Consider the following 8,240-nt stretch of genomic DNA (forward strand, 5'->3'; position numbering starts at 1 on the left):
GTGTGTGTATATATATATATATATATATATATATATATATATATATATATATATATATATATATATATATATATATATATAGCTATATAGGGACAAAATTCATATATGATTCTTTTTTCCCGAAAAGAAAAAAAATGTATGAAACTTTGAAAATCTCCGCAGCATATTCCAGTGTGCTTTTGACCATGATAGAAATATAGTTGGTGGAAATCTCTTTATCGTGATAAGTTACGCCGCATTGCGTTACGACATTAAATAATATATCCTTCGATGCGCGCGGATAACGACCTCTCGAGTATCCTGAGGCGATAACTCTCCTTTTCTCAATCGTTGCATTTCCTACGCAACTTCCGCGCGACGCGAGAAACACGTCGATGCGTTTGATAAATGTTGCCGATGATAACATTTATATATGAACGAGGCAGTCCCCGTGGTCGTCTTAATTAAATCGAAATATGAAAATGCGCGATTTATGACGGCACGCGTTTCGACGGCTGTAATTTACGAAGAAGCGACTGCTCTCGCGAATGTGAAGAGAGAGGGGGAAGAAAAAGAGAGAAAGAAAAAAAAGGATTAATGTAGTAACGCCTTCTGCAGACATTGCGACGTTATTTCTACATCGTAGACCGTATCTTCATAGTCGATGAATAAGCAGATAAACCGGCCTAGTCACGAAAGCGAATTGCGTTTCATTAGCATGAAAGCGAGGCTCGACTGCAGATCGAAAATTGCAATTAAGCGCCTATCTCCCAATCGTCGATGCGTTCGGCCGAAAAAGAATGAGAAAAGGAAATGAAAGCGAACACAAAAATTGTCGGGAGCAATCGCATTCCATTATCTTACATCAAAAAAGTATCCTATGAAAGTGTTGTTACATATTGTCGATCTAATCCGAACTGTCGTGTAATTATGTGTAACCAGAAGTCCCATGACACTAATAGTTGTTACTCGAAAATTGTTTCAAACAAGATACTCAAATTTGAATTCACAGTTAAATGCGAGTTTTTCAGTTTGAATCGCGACAATGTATTTGACGTTACAGACGTAACAATTCATACAATTCAACTATAGTAAAACTCTCAGATCTAAATATGAATTGAGCTCTCAGACTTGTATTAATAGTTGTCATCTACAACTTGTCTCATGTAAGATACTGAGATTTTTATCTAGAGTTAAGTCTAAATTTCTCACATAAAAATTGTGATATAAGCGATATTTATATTTGTAATTGCGATTCAAATGAAAACTAATTATCTAACTCTGAATTCAGATCTGAGTATCTCATTCGAGAAGAGTTTCAACTAATAACTATTAATACTCATTATTTTTACTATTAGGCCTCAATATTAAAATTAAATATCAATATCAATATTAAAAGCCGTATTAATAGTTATAATATTACTTCTAAAATTTGTCTCAGATTTGAATTCAGAGTCAAATAAGAGTTTTTCAATTGAATTGTAGCAGATATAATGTCATATCATAATTCAATTGGAAAATTTGAATTTAACTCAGAATAAAAATCTGTGTTTTCATGAAACAAGTTTGAGAGCTATTAATATAAGCCTAAAAGACAGTTGAGGCCCGTATTAACAGTTATTACTTGATCGTTTTATGCGAAATATTCAGATTTTTATTCAGAGTTAGATCCAAATTTTTCAATTGAATTATAACATATGTGACATTTATATCTGCAGCTGTGTGGGAATCAATTGAAAAAACCTTCATCCACTCTGAATTTAAATCTGATTATTTCACTTGAGACGATTTTAAAAGTAATAGCTATTAATTCGAGTCTCACAGAATCTGAATAATATTTTACTTGTTCTGGACGACTTTAAGATGTCTCTAAGACATCCTAGAAATCTGTAGTATCTGAAGTTGTTATGGTTGTTCGCTTTCCCAGACAACACAAATGTCCAAAATCGAGTCATAAGATGTCTTTAGGACGTTTTTAAGGCATCTTTAAGACAATACCTTATAAACTTGTCTTAAAGATGTTTTAAAAATGTCATGACGTCTTTGGATATTGTGCTGTTTGGGTTTTTAATTGTAGAACATGAAGGAGATTTGCCTTACCCAAAATTTCATACTATCCACACGAAGGAAGCCTCTACATTCACGACTGTTAGAAATATTTTGACATAATGCGATTACGATGTTGGAATAAAACATAATTTGTCTTACACGATCCGCAAAATTTCTATCGTCCAGCGAACGGGGAATAATTGCTACGATTGAATCGCAGAGATCGAATGGCTTCATATATCGCAGATCGATATCCGCCATATTGTAAGCCGAGTAGCCGAAGTAGTCGAAGGTGACGCGCGCGCGCGAAAAGTCGTCCGTGAATTTTGTACGCGAAGGTTCCAGTTTGGGTAATGACGTTGAGATATTCAATTACCGGAAGCCATATTGAAGGAAGGAAGGAAGATTCCAGTTGAAGGTGCAATTGATCGCTCACAATTGCGAAATAACGAAATGTAATGTGCCGCGAGCGAAATCACGTCGATATTCCTCGTTTGCGTGCGGATCTTAATTTGCGCGCGGGATATAACTTAGAGTACGGTTCTGCGAACGCCGTTTTTTGTGACATCATGAAAATTTTGGGGTAAGTCGAATTAGGCAGCATATGTTGATTAACGACATAAATAATTCTACTAGATAATGACGAAAGCTATCATATTATTATGAATTAAATGCATATCAAAGTATTCAAGGACAGTTATGTGTGTTTAATATATGTATAGGTTAGCATCGCTCAGTACACATTACAGATGTCTATACTAAACTAGATTGCTAACAGGCTATCTAAAAGCATATAACGGCTTGTGTTCAATAGAGTTTCCGGTGCATGCGAGAAAATGGCCCCTACCGCCACATATTTTCACTACGTTTAATCATAAAATTTTTTTATTGAAAATGAGCAGAGCAAATAACGTACAATACCATCTATTTTTTGTTACAACATTTTTTTATGCAATAAGATACTGGCATTTTTGGTTTGGACAGTAATTTAATGGCCACGCTGACTCACATTGTATGTTGTAAATACTCACACAAGTGACACGTCACACACACACAACGTCACACACATAGAACCGCCGCCATTTTCTCGCATGCAACCGGAAACCTTACGCGACACACGTTCGAAGCCCTTGTTAGCAATCTAGTTTAGTATAGACATTTGTGGCACACATATATATAATACATAACATGCACATGTACACACACATATGCACAAAAGCCAATGAAAAAATTGTCCCATAAAAGCACTGTGACGTACGCAAAGAAATAGCTTAGGCCTATATTAATAGTTGTCATCTGAAATTGTCTTATCTGATATATTTAGATTTCATTCAGAGTTATCCTCAAGTTTTTCAATAGAATTATAAGATATTTTCAATAACATAAATATCAAAAGTACAAGTAAAGCCTCTTACAATAGGAATAAGATATAAACAATAAATAATTTTACCAATCACAGTGGGTTATTTGATGGTTTAAACAACGCTTTAATTGATAATGATCGGTCAATTTTCTTATTGCTTATGTCTTACTACTTATTGTAGAAGATTTCTTAAGAGGCGTCTATATTAAAAGTAAGAAGTAGGAAGTAAGAATAAGAAATTGACCAATCATAGTTGATTATTCTTCTCACATTCGACTGTGGTTGGTCAATTGCTTACTTTTACTTCCTACTTCTTACTTCCAATGTAGACGCCCCTTTAGAGAGATTCTAAAGACTTGTGAAAGTCAAGTAGGATATCGTTAAAATATCTCTAAAATGTCTCTTAGATTTATATGTTATGTATGGGATATTTAGTATTTATGTCTATAATTGTAATTCAAGTGGAAAACTCCGATCTAACTCTAAATTCAAATTTGTATGTCTTACTTGAGATGAGTTTTAAGTAACAACTAGTAATACAAGCATTAATAACAGCTAAATCTCAGTGGCAGATTGAATGTAGTCAAAAGGCTAATTATTTTGCTATCAGTATTTTGTTAAGAGTTGGCTATCAGGTAAAATATATTCATTGTATGATACAAATTTATTTGTTAAAGTTAAAACATATTTGTTTGAGTAACTAAGAAAGTGACAGCTAATTTCTAAATCTTATGTGTGTGAATTTCATCTGATAAGCTTAATTCTAAGAATTAATTATAACGAATTAGAATACCTAAAGAATTTATATCTTTTATATAACTCAATCAACCACATTGTGCACGTTGTTTGATCAATTTTCTTTTATTAATATATCATTTATTACCATAGTAGGATCTATACAAAATGATACAAATATATTTTTCTCTACTTCATTTAACAAATTCTTACATATCAGCACAAATTCAGATGTCCTGTATAATTAATAGACATGTAGAGCGATAATTTTTATCTTTTTATATCATTTTAATATATATTTTTTTTCATTGTGTACCTTTGGAAATATATATAAAATACCTGATATAATGTATATACCAACGCTCATATACGAGTAGAGCTCATAAATTTGAACAAAACAGTCCTCTATTATTTTGCAAATAATCACAATTATTCCTTTACTTTGATTCACAGTAACTATATTAATCTCGTCATACAATAGACGAGACGAAGAAAGAAATTTTAACAATTTAATTACGAATGAAAGAGGCTACGTATTATCCATGTTATCGTATTTACCGTATTAAATCGATCACGACATTTGACTATTTTATACAAGCAATGAAAAAGTGACAGACGCGTGTGGGAACACGTGTCAAAGAGATTTCGTTTTGTTTGATGTCGCTACGTTGACTTAAGCCTGATCTACAGTGTGTTCTTTGCTTCCTTGTTTTTTGTCTTTTTTTAGTTTAAGGTTTAAAGTTTGAGTCAAAAAGAGGTAAAGAAAAAGTAACAGGAAACAAATAACACATTATAGATCAAGCTTTATTCGCGAGTTGTAGCCGTTTGAAGCCACGGTGTCGACATCAGATTAAGTTCATCTATCTTCCTTCGGCTGGCATTCCATCTTCCTTTAACATGTAATGAGCGACAAAAATAGAATGATTCAGCACGAAAACGTGCAGAACGAACTTGGTAGTTTGGGCTCGAAATTCGCGCTCATGCGATCCTGGCACTTGCTTTCGCGCCGGCGCACTATGTTGTAAAGTTAGGTGAACGACCGCCGCCCGGCGCCCGCAGAGGATGGATGGAGTGGGGGGGACTCGCTTATCTGAGCCGCGGCGGCGGGGGGGGGAAGGGTAGGGAGGCAAGCACGTCGCGCACAGCGCAAGATCAGTGTTACGGAAGTAGTAGTCGCGTTCGTGTATTATGTCCGCGGCTCGCTGCAGCGATAACGCCGAATGTTCTAAAACAAATTGTTAATAACTCCGCTTGTAGACGTCGTAGTGACTTGAAACAAGAACTATTGGAAAATTACCGCGCTTCGGATAAACGTGAAATCGTCGTTTTGTGGAATAACGATCAAACAGCATAATCGTGTAAGGACGAAAGACATCGGTTTTTGTGCTTGCGTTAAAATGAACATCAATTATTAATCTATATTAAAAACTAATGGGGAACCTTCGTTCGGATATGTAACGCGAAGCGTCAGTTTTGTGTTTTTGACGGGTGTACAGCGCAATTTACAAAAAAGGCAAAACAATAGTAATGGGAACTTTCTATCCAATAACAAATATTTTTGCCGTAGTGTCGAAGTTTAAATAATTCGTAAAATTAGCTTCGGTAGCAATGAAATTAGTTGCCTCTATTTTAATAATATCTCTTAACTACTTAGTTACATTTTAACTACGGCGACTGATGTTCACCTTTTTTGCGTGTATATCGTTAGTCTCACTCGAACTGTCGTAATTACGTGTATTATTATCGTTGCTCGTTTTTTGTTTATAGAACATAAGGGATATTTTATTTATACAAAATTCCATATTATGCGTGTTACAGAGATTTCTGCACTCCTAATTATTAGAAATATTTACATAATGCACTCAGAGAAAAAGACATGACGGTGACAACTACACGAATTTTGTATTTAAAATTAATATATATATAATAAATTATATATAATAATTATATAATAAATTAATATAGTTTATTAAACTACACACACACACACGCAAATATACTTGTGTAATTTAAAGTTTATTTCTATTTTATTATTATTTTATTAAATTTTATTTAATGGAAATAAATTTTTTACTTTACAAATTTTCAAAAATATTTTTTCAGTATATACACACACACGCATATATATATATATATATATATATATATATATATATATATATTACAATTCTACATACACAAAACTCATATACTTTTTACCTGTATAGTTGCCATTGCTGTTTTTCTCTGAGTGTGTGATTATAATGTTGGAGTTAAACTTAATTCATATGATTCCGCGCGCTCCACGAAATTTCTATTGGCTGACCTACGGTAACCAATAAACATGCGACCGTATCGCAGCGATCGAATCGCTTGATATATCGCAGATCGATATTCGCCATCATTGCAAGTCGGGTAACCGAACGTGTCGCGCGCGCGAAGTTGTCTGTGACTTTAGCACGCGAAAATTTCGGTTGAAAGTGCAATCGATCGCTCACAATCGCGAAATAACGTGCCGTAAGCGAAATCACGTCGATATTCCTCGGTTACGTGCGGATCTTAATCTTATCTACCTGTGGAATATAACCTAGTGCAGTTCTGCGAACGACACTTTCTTCGAGATATTGGAGTAAGTCTAATTAGAACCAACTCAGACAGCACAATGTCCAAAATCGGATCATGAAACGTCTTTAAAACATCTTTAAGATATCTTTAAGACAAGTTTATAAAATATTATCTTAAAGATGTCTTAAAAACGTTCTAAAGACGTCTTATGACTCGATTTTGGACATTTGTGCTGTCTGGGAATGTTCGTAAATTAACATGTTCCATGACTGTTTGTACTTGATTTTGATAAATGCTGCCATATTATTACGAATTAAATGCGGTGAAAATATTCGAGAATGATTCTGCTTAGTGTATAGATTCAATATCAGTACACATACCACACACACATGAATGACACGTATGCGCACATATACACGGTATAATAATCTTAAATCATAAAGTTGCATCGTTTGAGAGTTTTCTCCGCAAGAAATATATTATATGCTCTCTAAAAGGATATAACTTTGTATGTTGAGGTTATTATACCGATCTGTGCGAACCGTTCGAGTATAAAAGTTGAAATCGGTTTTACTGTCTACATTTATAAGAAACAAAAACATTACAAGGGGGAAAGAGGCATCACAAGAAATAGAGTCCGGGAGGAAAACAAAAAGTTGAAACGTTTCGCACAGTAAATCTAAGCATGTTAGGGTCATCTTGCCGACTTAGCAGCATGAGTTGCCAAATAACGTTAGAAATTATTGAAGTAATCAAAAAATGAAACGCGCGGGAGAAAGGAGGAAGTTCTCTGCGATTTTATCTAGTGTATCGTCGATAAGTTCGTGAACGTGGTTGATGATGAAACGGCTGTTAACTTCGAAATTTATGAGGCTATACGCTTCATTTTCGTGCCGCATTTTTTCATACGCTCGCGGAATTTCTGCTTGTCTTCTTTTAGTAATTAATTACTTTGTTCTTAATGATTTTTTTCCTGTTACTTTAAAATTTATCTGTATCGAAAGATCAGTCGATGTTTCAAATTCAAATATGGATTATTCACGAGACGCAATATATTTTCTCGACACATTTTTAACATGTTGTTAACATTGAAGAGAAAATACTTACAAATTTGTGGGATATAAAATTTATTTTTGAAATATATAGTTTATTTCTGTCAAATGAAGTTTACTTCTGTGAATAAACTTTATATCCCACAAATAAATTTTTAAATATTTTTTTCTCAGTGTATGGATTTAAGAAGATTTTTTTTAAATCAAAAGCAAAATATCTAAAAAAAAGTTTAGTTGCAAAATGCTATTTCCGGTAATCCCGTATTTTATGCGAATATTTACTCTTCTAATGGAGAAGAATATTATTATGCTTAAAATATTTTTGTCTTAAAGCATTAGAAGAATTTTCTTGAGGCTATTTATAACAGGATTTCACTAAGAATGAAATTTTTCTAGATGATTACCACTTTGCAATAATAGTTGCAACTGTTATTATAATTAATATTTTATGCATATATAATAAAAGAACATTACACACACACACATAGAGAGAGAGAGAGAGAGAGAGAGAGAGAGAG

The 8,240-nt window shown here is 33.6% G+C and overlaps 1 protein-coding gene across 1 annotated transcript in view; it reads left to right on the forward strand.

Moving 5' to 3' along the window:
* The first annotated feature begins 6,502 nt into the window (after window positions 1-6,502).
* The window catches only part of LOC116847463 (cordon-bleu protein-like 1), a 132,548-nt gene continuing 130,810 nt past the window's right edge, over window positions 6,503-8,240 (forward strand). Inside the window, exon 1 of the mRNA XM_032822484.1 lies at window positions 6,503-6,734. The gene's annotated coding sequence lies outside the window, so the exon portion shown is untranslated. The remainder of the gene's footprint in view (window positions 6,735-8,240) is intronic.

Source organism: Odontomachus brunneus, unplaced genomic scaffold, assembly GCF_010583005.1.
Source record: "Odontomachus brunneus isolate Ranch 3 - 2012 unplaced genomic scaffold, Obru_v1 Obru_scaffold_078, whole genome shotgun sequence".
Taxonomy (NCBI): Eukaryota; Metazoa; Arthropoda; class Insecta; order Hymenoptera; family Formicidae; genus Odontomachus; species Odontomachus brunneus.